The sequence below is a fragment of the Coturnix japonica genome, chromosome Z (assembly GCF_001577835.2).
Source record: "Coturnix japonica isolate 7356 chromosome Z, Coturnix japonica 2.1, whole genome shotgun sequence".
NCBI lineage: Eukaryota > Metazoa > Chordata > Aves > Galliformes > Phasianidae > Coturnix > Coturnix japonica.
This window is the reverse complement of record NC_029547.1, coordinates 39,244,342-39,256,700: the sequence shown is the minus strand read 5'-3', so window position 1 is coordinate 39,256,700 and position 12,359 is coordinate 39,244,342. Positions and strand designations below refer to the sequence as shown.

Here is a 12,359-nt window from a genome sequence, read left to right as displayed (position 1 = left end):
CGGAAGGAGGGGATGTGCAGCACCCTGCCAAGCATTGAGGGTGTCACACAGCACAGAGGCCTGCAAATGCCACCTTCTGGCAGGCCCATGCACCCCATGCTTCTCAGGAGCTATTATCTGCTGAAATCAAGGGAGTACCACACTGACCTGATGGCTTGACTGTGCTTCATCATCCTGGAGGTTCTGAGAACCATGCGTTTTTGAACTGTGTCCAATAAATATCCTGTTTATTTTCAGAGCAAGAGTTCTTCCAGAACCAAACCTCAGTCTCCTCTGTAGGATACTTCCCAGAAGTGTCTAAGCACCTCCCTTGCACTCACCCAGCCTCTCACTTCCCAGCACCAGGTACTGGCTCTCCAAGGCCATGACCAGCTGCCAGCTGGCAGGTCCTGAAAAACCATGTCCAGCTGCTCTGAACACAGGCCACGTTGACAGCTCCATCCCTGCTGTGCACACCACTCCAGTCTGAGCAGCCAAGGATGGCTTTCTATCCAGCATGAATCTCTACTGATCCCAGTAGCAGAAGGAGCTGGGATACTGGGCACAGCTGCCATATATTATCCTGAGAGCACAGGAGGTTTGCAGTGGCAGGTGACTGGCAGTGAGGTAAGCTTAGACACAGAAACATTATGCAGCATAATTCGTGCTGGCTCTTCACTAGCAGTATACAGCCAATTTGGAGAAAGTGCCCCAATAATTCTGTGTCATCTGCATTCAGAGAAAGGTACAGCACTCTGTATGGCATTAATAACACTGTAGTGAACACAATTCCTACATAAAAAATGCTGCTCTGCATCTGAACGTATTTTCATGGGAGTATTTCAAGGAAGTTCACTTCTCTGTACTATCAGTTTCAAACTTCATACATTTTATGCTAGCAACTCCATCTCTAAAATGGATAAAGAACTTAGGAATAAGTATGTAATATGGAATAAAGCAGCAAGAAAGAAAAGCTTCTGAAGATCTTGATCCTGACACAATGGCTACATAAGTTACAATTCAATTTGATTTTGCTGTGTTTTAACTCAAGCTGCTGCTGAGTGTGCTGATTCTTCAATAAATGTTGAAAAAACTGGAATTCGCAACAAATACAGAAGCAGAAAGCAAAATAACACAAAGCAGAAGCAATGGGCATGCAAAGTAATAGGACCAACAGCCTCTGGCTAAAATTTCTCCACTCTTTCTAAAAGATGTTCAAATCCACACTACAAACAGGCAGCGTGCACAGTCATGTTAAGTTAAACTGAACTCCTCGTCTCAGATATGGAATACACAGGTGTTAAATCAGCACATTCACTGGCAGTTTAAGTGTTGGCCTGGAAATCTCTCTACATACTTGGGAAGCCAGTCAATGCTGAGAGTCACGCTGCTGTTCTGGCACTGCTGTAGCCCACCTATAATATTTGAAAATATTTAAGCATATCTATGACAGGTGTAGCTGCAGCTTTGGACAGCACAGCACTGGACCACCTGTGGAAAGGTAGCTGAAACTGCAAGCTGCCCAGTCAGATCAGAGATGTGTTGTGCTCCTGGAGCTCCTCACCTGCACATTCCTTCATTCACACGCTGGGGCTGGAATTGGTCCCTGCTCCTCCCTCACCATTTTGATGGCTAGGTGTATGTTTTTATCAACACTGAAACATGTGGGAATTAAAAATTTACAAAATTACATCTGACATTCTGATGTTATTATGATGATGTTATCTGATCATTGAAGGCTCTATAGCTACTGAAATATTTCCTGAGGAAATCATACTTGACTTGGTAGCACTTAGTGTACTTTATATAGTATGCTTTTATAAGGGGAAGACATGCTAATAAAAAATACTACAACAGTTGTATAGTATAGTATTCATTGGTTTCTTAGGTTCTCCATACAAATTTTAAACAAACAAATGAAGTGAAATTTGCTATGGTGGTCACGAAGTGACTTTTGGAGCTCTCTATGAGCTTCTGCAATTAGGGTATGGATGATCATTTCTCAAAAAAATTACATTCCCACAGGTGTTAGGCATATTTTTTCTGTTCCACGACACTTTCCTTTTCAGATTCCTATATCTGATTAACTTCACACATTTCATAATTTTTCTCTAAAAATCTTTTAAAATGCTTTAAAAAGTTACTGGCAGACATTTGTGAATTACTTCTTTTCCTTGCAGTAAAAAATGTCAGGTTTGGGGTTTTTGGTTTTTTTTGGTTTTTTTGTTTTGTTTTGTTTTGTTTTTTTTAACAGATATTTTAACAGACAAATATTTTGCTTTTTGTTTTTCTTTAGAAAAAGAAGAGAAAGAAGCAACTAAAAATAACAACATTTCCTTTCCCTTCCTCACTGTTCTCTACTATTCTTGCTTCCCTTGTCTTCTTTCCCACTGAACTCTTATTGCTTCACAATTTCAACTACTGCCTTTGGCTAATGGTACCTCCTGTCACTGCAAGCATTTCTGTCTTAAAACAAGTAGTTTCATTTGTCTGGAAGCCTGCTCCCTTTTGTGTAAAGTAGTTTACTTCAGTTAGTACACACTAAGACACCTCAGCAGTTAAAAAAGCCTATTTAGGGATCCTAAAGCTATTTCTGAATACTTCTGGGCAAACAAGCTGAGTTAACTTTAATACATGAAGATCTTCTCTGTTATTGTTTAATTTAAAGCACCTGCAGAAAAGCAAAAAGTAAAACCTTTTTTTATATACCATGGCAGCTACCACTGCTTCTTGACAGAGCTTTAAAATCAACTTAGAAAGTCAGTGAGAACATGTAGAACAAAAATACCAGTCTACTTGCAAGAAGCGTAAAAATAACCGAAACTGTAAGACCAATGGCCTGGCTATTTCCAGGTTCAATCCTAGAGTGACATTAAGGATATCAGCATAGCAGATTTCCAGATGAAATACACTATTTTTATGCAAGACTGCTACAGAGAGATACTGCTATAGCAGAACAGTTATGAAAAAGAAAGCCCTGTAAAACCAAGGCACATCAGGATGTTACCAAATTTTCTCTAAAAATGACTCCAAAATCTTTTTTCAAGGTTCACTATTGCCAGTTGTTTTTCATAAATTTACCAAGAGAAGCAGATATACCAGAACGCTCTACGAATAACAGTGTTTAGCCAAAACAGGAAGGTAAATAAATAAATAAATAAATAAATAAAAACTGCAGTTCTGATCACAGAGCTGTTGATATTGTGAATTTGTTTTACCATCGTAACAGAACAAGACTGATTTCTTTCAGAAAGATGAGGCCTTTGATGTGTATCTCTCTGCACAGTCCCTGGCTTAGTTTAGATTTCTTGGGATTTCTTTTAGCATCAGCTGATAAACAGCATATCCCTCTGAAGAAAAACATCATTTTCAGAAGGTAGTCATTATTAAAAAATTAGATGGAACAAAAGAAATGTATCCTCTCCACTTCCCTCCTCTATCCTCTCTTCTTTCTTCTCCTCTCCTCTCCTCTTTTGTCTTTTTTATTTTTGAAAGGGAGTGAGGTATGATCTGATACTAGCTTACATAGCTAACATACACTAGCTAACATTAAAGATTGGTTTCTTAAGCAAAATTACTGAACAATTTTCTAAATAGGATCTAGATCAAAGGAAGGGCTTTCCAGAAGTGGTTTCCACCATCACAGATCTAGAAAGGCAAGCTATGCAGAAAAAAATGCACCTGCTACCAATTATCATGTCAGTGAACTAGCAATCCAGTCTCCTGAGGAGCAGGAAACCCTTTTAGCTAGCAAACAATCACTTGGAAGATCTGTCACCTCACTTCTTACAAGAATGCTTGAGAAGTGGTATACAGAGAGGGAGACAAGGGTTCTCTCATTCCTCCTCTGGTGGAAGACTATTTGCAGCACCTGGACCAGTGAAATACTTTTGATAAGGCACGTTTATCACTGGGGAAAAAAAATAGGATGTCAGGCTTCTTTGTTCATGATGTGCACTGTCAATGGTTATACAGCTAAACAGTCCAGAGTGGTGTTTACTATGACAGACTACCATCCTTTGCAGAGGGAATTCTTCAGTGTATTGAGTGCACTCTTCCCCCCTCCTCCTTCAGGAGTCCTGGCTGCACCACCTCAATCTTTACATTCACTGGATGCAGACGGTCACAAAGTTAAGCTAACTTAAAGCAGCAGGTGGTTTCCTTGTGAAACCTGAGGATGGAATATTCACCTAATGTCACCTGCCTCACTGTGCACTTTGGTTCTGGGGCTGTCCTGATGTGTGCATGACCAGAATTGGTCATAACAGCGTTATGTAACATAATACTCAGAAGTTTGCAAGATGATTCCCTAGTTCAAAAGGTAGCTAATGCCATTATCCAGTTTCCAAATACAGCTCTCTTGTAGCCACAGCCACTTCCTCAACTTCCTCAAGTTGGCTTTACCAACTTCTGAACAAAATATCATGAAAATCATACGTCCTCTTCGAAAAGCAGATGTAAATTCCGACACTCTATGTCAGTGATAGGCTGCATTGATGTTGCTTTTTCTTAAAGTTTCGGGTATTGGTGACCTTCACCTTGCAACAGCTGCTTTTGTTTTTACACACAGCTAACTGCTTGTCTTGATTCAACTTACTGAATTTGGGCTGAGTTTCCCAGAGAAAAAACTTACCCATAAACATGTTTCACACACTTACTAGCTTGCTTTTCTATGTTCTTTTCAAACAAAATGTCAGAAACTGTTTTTCAGTTAAAATTTTCTTGCAAAAATTTTTTTAAAGAGCTTTAAAAGGAAAAAGTCCTGAAAGCAAATTTCCAGCTCCAAATAAAGAAAATACCTTTTCATTCAGCCCTACCAAAAATAAAAAGTTTATTTTAAAAAAAAAAAAAAAAAGATACTATTCAAGCTAAGGTTAACTCCTCTGAAATTTGTAGAGCTAATTCTGAAATCTGAACTACTATTTTTAAAAGGAGAACTTCACACCCAGTGATCAGCAGCAGCAGCAGCACCCATTTTATCACACTACCTTTGGCATCTCACAGTCTAATTTTGCACTCAGATCCCCCTGCTTTAGCTATAAGAAAATGCACTTGATTTTGTGTGTTCTTAAAACAAAGCTGTGGACTTAAAAAAAAAAAAAAAAAAGTATGTATTTTTATTTTCCCACTAGTTCATTATCTTGTCCAAAGAAAGGGAAAAGAAAAACATAAGGAAAAGACTATCTTGGAGGGCGGGTATAGCACAACTGTGGCTGATGTATTTAGTGATGAGCACTGGATCTTTCACTGATTTTAACGAATCTCTTGCTGAATACAATAATTTTAAAGTATTTCTTTAAAAAATAGACAAACTCTGTTTTTATTTAATTTACAATGTGAAAGATATTTAGATAATTTTAGTACATACTCTCTGCATCTCCAAGCACAGAAGTGATTCTTACAACTGCAGGTCTGTCTTCAGCCTAGGATTTACTCCACGGATTTACAAGGCTGAATTTACATCCAGTACCTTAGTCCTACTTTTTTGTAAAAGCTTTTAGCACTTCTGAGTTTACCTCTACTGAGAATCAGCTCTAAAAGATTCCTAGCATCATCTCCTTGCATTTTGGAAGGTAGGTAGAAAAGTTGCTGGACATATTCAGGACACTTAGCACTCCATACTTCTTTTGAGGAACAATGTTCCAGAGCAAACTGGGACAAAGCAAGAGGAAAGGCAGGGTAGTCCTCTCTGTTCAAATTAATACATACCACCATCAGCTAGTTACAAACCAAGTGATAGTGAAACCACACAAAATAATACTCTATTACATTTCTGCATTCTGGCTATTTAAGAATATTTCCTACATTTGAAGTTGTTCTGTTACCTGGTACAGAGAGGTGGCAGATACCTACGAGAACTTATAAGATGAAAACTGAAGCTCAATTGGTCTCAAAATATTTTTCCCTTTCTTTCCTTTCAACAAACTCATTTAAAGCAGTGGTCACTTAGTCATTGTGCACACAGAGACAGGAAATTCTGAACTAATTTTGGTTTTGGAATGTAAAGATAAAGCAACACAAAACTGTTTCCCTACAATAAAATGGTATTTTCTCCAAATTAGAAGTTAAGATGATCCTGCAAATGCTTGCAGTGTGATAAGTTTTCACTCTTATGACTGAACTACATTTCTCATGTTCACAAGATTATCTTGAGCTTTTAAAGAGAACACTGTGCTCAGACTGAAGTCGTGCACAGTCTTAGTGGCACAAGTATGTTCACCCCGATGCAGAAGATCACACAAGTACACCTCATCTTTAAATGCAAAATAAACAATTTTAAATAGCTGACTGGAATGATCTTTCTGTAATTGTTACTCACATGCAAAGATACACACTGAATTCCTTATAATTACAATACAAAATCATACATGTTCCCCTTTTCGGCCATTTTATCCTGGAGCTAAACATGTAACTGGTGTGCACAAAACAGGTATTGAACCACTGATCGAAGAGTCCATAAAGCTGAAAAATGGACATCACCATCTAGTACCTTTCTGCCATAAATACAGACACAAACACAATTGCTGACAGTCACAGTATTCTCACTAGGAATGTCAGCCAATTTACTGTGGGCTTTGTAGGGTTTTTTTGTTTGTTTGGTTGGTTTTTAGGGTTTTTTTTTTTTGTTTTTTTTTTTTTTGTTTTTTGTTTTTTGCTAAATATTGAGTAATGAAAAAGCATAAAGAAAGTAAAATGAATCAAAACTGATTATAAAAAAACAAACTTTGATTGCAATCCCATGAACTCTGAACACAACATATATTTCAGTAGTGACTTCTGCTCCTCATGTCTCTGTCATAACATACACACACACCCACACACAAAGATAAAAGTGTATGGTAACATGTCTATGTTATATTTTTTGTTATTAGGGTGCTTAAATCCAGCTTCTGGTTTTACCATCAGTGCTCTAAAATGCAGTTTAGTTTCCAGCGTAACCTGCTAGCTCCTACTAAAATTGAACTTCTGGTTTTGTCTTCCTGCAACTTCAGATCTAATTCTGCTCTTCTTTCAAAATGGACAAGTAGCACTGTTCACTGCTGATCTTATGGACTTAATACTTTCTAAAGGCAGAAAACCAAGAACACTTCAACAGTTTATCATGGGGTTTTGCAGTTATTTCATGTACATTTGAAATCTGAAGCAATTACTTACATTTTGGGGCACATTCGGTGATTCCAAACCTTTTAGTTCAAAGTCTTTGCCAAACTATAACATTTCTCCCCCACAGGAAAACTGTCAGAAATAAAGAGCATTCAAACTTCCTTATTTGTCTCTATCACTGAATGTTCAACAGAGGGATGAAAAAACAACACAGTTCCTCTAACTGGGCTGCCTCAACGTGTTCTGCTCTGCTTCAGCTCATGGCCTCTGAGCCTGTAGTAGCACCGAGCTTAAAAGACTGATAGTCACTTGAACCAGACAGCTGTGCCTGTGGATTAAGCTGCAGATTCAGCCCAAAGAATTGAGAATTCTAAATGTCTTTGGATAAAAAGAATATAAAAGAAGCCCAACTGAAAAGAACATCAAAAGAAGTTACAAGGAGTTCATTCCCTTAGATGGAATTGTTTTGTTTTGAAATGGAATTACTCTGTAATATTCCATGCATTCTGGCCAAATTGTGTCTCAATCACCTCTGGTGGGGTCGGCGTCACCCAACAAAAGCAGCATCCATCTCTTCCCAGGGTGGCATTACTACACCCACACCCAATGAACTCCAGCACAAACTGCACATAGTACAGAGCTACAGAAGAAAATACTGCCCAATACTGAAATGATCAGCAGCAAGTCAACCATTGCACCCTTAGTACCAACATTCAGCACTTCTAGCAATGCTCTGTGATTATTCTGACAGAAACAAAATCCAGATTTTTTATAAGAAAGAAGCTCTTTTTAAAGCCATTTTCCCAGGTGCCAAATCTTTTATATACTATGCACCATTCAGAAGCTGAACAGTTACTTTAGTGTAAATTTTACGCTGTTAAAAACTACTCCGCAACACATTCAAAACATGACTAAATCTATATATTTTCTGTATTTAAGTTCCATATTCTAGTTCCTCAAATGCCAGGCTACCGATGTTACTACAGAAGGACGGAACGTTCCAGCTTGCCTCAGCAGATTGGCACATTTACTCGCCGCTCTCCGGGTAAACCCCGGAGAAAAAAGGCGGCTGGCAGACCCCGGCCCACCCCGCTCGTTGTTGCCAGCATCCCCCCGGCCCGGCGTGGCCTCCACTCACCGCTACGGCGGCTCCTCCGCTCGCCGCCTACTGCCGCCCACCGGCTCCTCCTGGGAGCGAGCCGAGCGGCGCGGCTCAGCCGAGAGCTGTGCCCGAGTTATGCGTTGCGAGAGCCGCCGCTTCCTCGTTTTCTCTCTCAGCCGAGGCCACTTCCTCAACGAACTGTCGGCCCCCTGCTCCCTCCCTCGGGCGATTCCGGCCCCCGGCCTGTCAGAACGTTTGTCCATGAGGGTGTGCGGTGTGCGACCCGCGGCGCCCCGACGTGCGTGTTGTGGTGCCCGATGGTGTGAGGTGAACGTGGGAAAGCAGAGGGACGCAAGAGTGGTCGTCTCTTGGGAGAAAATGAATAGACCCGCTGATTGTCAGCATTGAAATGTAATGTATTTTGGTACTTTTGTGTTTTGGTGAGAAAATTGCTTCTGGAGGAGCAAAAACGGTTTGTATTTGAAACAACATAGGATCTTTGTGCTGCATATGGTATTTACTCATTTTGTAGCCGCTGCTAGTATGGAAGAGACAACACCTGGTGTGGAAGAGAGCTGAAGAGGACCCCGTCCCTAAGGCTCCATGTACGAGGGAGTCAATTCCACTACAGATGTCTGCACATGCAACAGACGGCAACAAGCTTCTCCAGGATGCGCTGCCACTGGCATTGAATGGCACCTCAGGTGCACCTGCAGCCATGCTTCTCCTTCAGGCATGGCCACTGCATGGTGGTGTTGTGTGCCATGATGAGCAGCACTAACGTGAGGCGAGGTCTGTTTCCTGCTCCCTTGTATTAAGTGATTGCTGCAGTGAGTGGGCCTGCTTATTGTATAAGAAAGAGGTGCTGCAAGGAAGCACTGGCTCTCCTTCCACATCCATTATACTAAACAGAGCTGCCAAAGGGCAAAAGCCTCATGTTTCATACCGGTTGAAAAGGGCCTTTCTTTTGGTCTGATTGCCAAAGTGCAGATACATTTCTGAATTGGCACTACCTGTGTGTTAAGAAAACTTGATTCTTGGAGGGCCTTTGATGGCATAAGTCTTTCCTAACACCATCCAAAGGCACAGTCTACAGGAAATGGCTTTTGGAAAGTCATTACTGTGCTATGAACAAGATTTTAAGCAGAAGTTTCTTCTTAAATTGGTGAAAAAAAAAAAAAATGTTTCATGACTTTTAATTATATGTGAGCAAGAGTACTTGACCTGGTAAGGGTAGAGTTAACTTTCCGCAGCAGCTGATATGGTGCCTATCTGGGATTTTGAGTAATAGCGTATGAGTAATGCATTTTCTTTGCTGCTGGGCACTGCTGCTCAGTGGTGAGGTTTCCTGTGTTTTGCACTCTGCCCCAGTCCTCGCCAAGTAAGCAAGTAATGGACAAGATGGAAGGGGACACTGATGGAACCAGCTCTGTACCACAGCAAGAATCAGCGTGGGGATAGATGGAAAAGGGCAGGGGCTAGTGCTGTTTTCCTGCTCACAGACCAGCTGAGTATCACTCATCTTATGGAGGTGAGCAGATGGTTGAGAGAACTGGAAGGTGCAAAGCAAGAAAACGTGCATTGAGATAGGAACAAGTGAGGGAAGGGGGAAGATCGTATCAATGTAGCCACTCACCTCATGGAGGAGATGATAGGATCTTCCCCCTTCTCATGTTCCTATCTTAATGCATATTTTCTTGCTTTGCCCCTTCCAGCTCCCTCCACCATCTCCTGTGCAGGGGAAAATTATCAAGTGGCTGTGTGGGTGCTTGTCTGCTAGTCAGGAGCAATGCAAAACAGAAGTCAGGGAAGTAAATATTTTATAACGCTCTGTGAAATAATTCTTACAGAGTTCTGCTACCCTATTGTTTTGATAGGGGTTTCACGACATTGTGAGATACTATGTTATGTGTTATCATTATGAACCTTTTCAGTAATGTATGGGTGTTCTCTGTAGAAGACAAGTAACTAATAAATTGATTTCTCTAGTTAATATCTTGTGGGGGAATAAATGGCTGTCAAAGTCAGGCAGATTGTGTTCTCTAAAGATTCAGCAGATTTGTGGAATCTCTTGCCCAGTCTGAATGCATACAGTAGAAACCAGTAGTTTGTCCATAGCCTCCCACTAGATGTTCCATTTAATAACTCCAGTAATTTATATGTAATCCCCTATAGTTTTTGTAAGCATCTGAAGGATGCTTCAGATGCTCACCATATTGCAAACATTATTTGAAAGACATCTGTTTTCAGAAGATAATGCAGTTTTCCTTAAGACCAGGATACATGTAGTATGGTGAAAGGCTTTGCAGCAACAAAACTATTTACGTATCAATGAGTTAAGAGTCGGAGAGGAGACAGGCAAAGTCTGGCTGAAATGCCATGACTCTGGTGAAACAAGGCTGATATCCTGTTGGAAGTGTGTTATGGACCAATCAGCATGGATGAAAAGACAGGGAGCAGGTAAGCAAAACTTGGATTTCTGTAGGTGTACTTTGGACTGTTCAGTATGCTGGTTCAGAGAGCCTCTTGGGATACAATAGTGAAGGGTAAAGGGGTCCAGCAGGCTGGGCATACTTACAGAATGAAACCTGAAAGACACAGGAACAAGCCATCCCTGTGTGCTGTACAATCAGCTGGTGGGAAAGAGGACCAAGGTGGCAGAACAGGTAACTTTAACTGAGACCTGGGGAAAAGAAAAAGTTAGTTCACTGCTATGAAAGAGGGGACAGGCAGCTCAGGAACAAGTACAAGGATATTGCTGGGATATGCAAAGAGAGAATCAGAAATGCATTTCTTCTTCTCAATTAATCTGGTCACCATTGTATAAGATAACAAAAAGTGGCTTTTTTACAAATATATTAACAGCAAGGGTAAGGCCAAGAGGAATCACCAATCTTTATTGGATGCAGTGAGAAACATTTCCTTATCCATCAAAAAGGCAGAAGTGATTAATGCACTCTTCATTTTGTCTTTAGTTGTCAAATCAGTCATCCTCAGAGTACTTAGTCATCTGAGCTGTAAGACAGGGATGGGGGGCACTATAAACTTCCTCATAATTCAACCTGCCACTGGCAGATGAAGTTGCCAAGCTGCTGTTCATCATATTTGAAAGGTTATGGAAATGTGGTGAAATTCCCACTGATGGGAAAAGGAGAAACATAACCCCCATCTTCAAGAAGAGAAAAAAAGAAGATGTAGGAAGCCACAGGCCAGTCAGTCTCACCTCTGTGCCTCGCAAGACCATAAAGAAGATCTTCCTGAAGGCCCTACTAAGGCACATGGAAAATAAAGATGAAGTGATTGGTGGTAACCAACATGGCTTCACCAAGGGCAAATCATGCCTGACAAATTTGATGGCCTTTTATAATGGAGTTATAGCATCAGTGGATAAAGGAGGAGCAAAAGACATAATCTACCCAGCCTTGTGCAAAGCATCTAACACTCTCACATGACATCCTGGTTGCTAAGTTGGAAAAAAAATGGATTTGATGAACAGACCTTGTGCTGGATAAGGAATTGGCTTAGTGGTCACACTCAGAGAGCTGTAGACAATGGCTCAGAGTCCACATGGATATTGGTGATGGGTGGCATTCCTCAGGGATTGGTGCTCAGACTGTTGCTCTGTAAGATCTTTGTAGGTGACATGGACAGTTGGATCGAGCACACCCTTAGCAAGCTTGCGGATGACACCAAGCTGAATGCTGCAGTTGATATCTTAGAGGGAAGAGGATGCTATCCAGAGGGACCTGGACAGGGTTGAGAGGTGAGCTGATGCTAACCTCTTAAAGTTTAACAGGGCACAGTGCTAGGTACTGCACCTGGTTAATTGCAATGTACAGACTGGGTGGAGAATGGCTTGAGAGCAGCCCTGAGAAGAAGGATTTAGGGATGTCAGTGGATTAAATACTCAACATGAGCTGGCAATGTTTGCTTGCAGACCAGAGTGCCAGTTGTATGCTGGAGTCAAGAGCAGTGTGGCAAACAGGTCGAGGGAGGTGATTCTGCCTGTCTACTCTGCTCTCATGAGACCACACCTGGAGTAGTGTGTCCAGCTCTGGGCCCTTAGCACAAGAAGGGCATCAGGCTGTTGGAGTGGAGTGCACAGAGGAGTGCACCTTCCCTATGGAGACGGGCAGAGAGAACTGGGGCCATTCAACCTGCAGAACAGAAGGCT

The 12,359-nt window shown here is 41.2% G+C and overlaps 1 protein-coding gene across 3 annotated transcripts in view; it reads right to left on the bottom strand.

The window, feature by feature from the left end:
* The window catches only part of SYK (spleen associated tyrosine kinase), a 45,116-nt gene extending 36,601 nt beyond the window's left edge, over positions 1-8,515 (bottom strand). For 2 of the 3 annotated variants that reach the window (XM_015849388.2, XM_015849389.2), the window contains exon 1: positions 8,222-8,515. The gene's annotated coding sequence lies outside the window, so the exon portion shown is untranslated. Of the gene's footprint in view, positions 1-7,134; positions 8,179-8,221 lie in introns of those variants that run through there. The other variant, XM_032441368.1, reaches the window with a different exon arrangement.
* Positions 8,516-12,359: the final 3,844 nt, after the last annotated feature.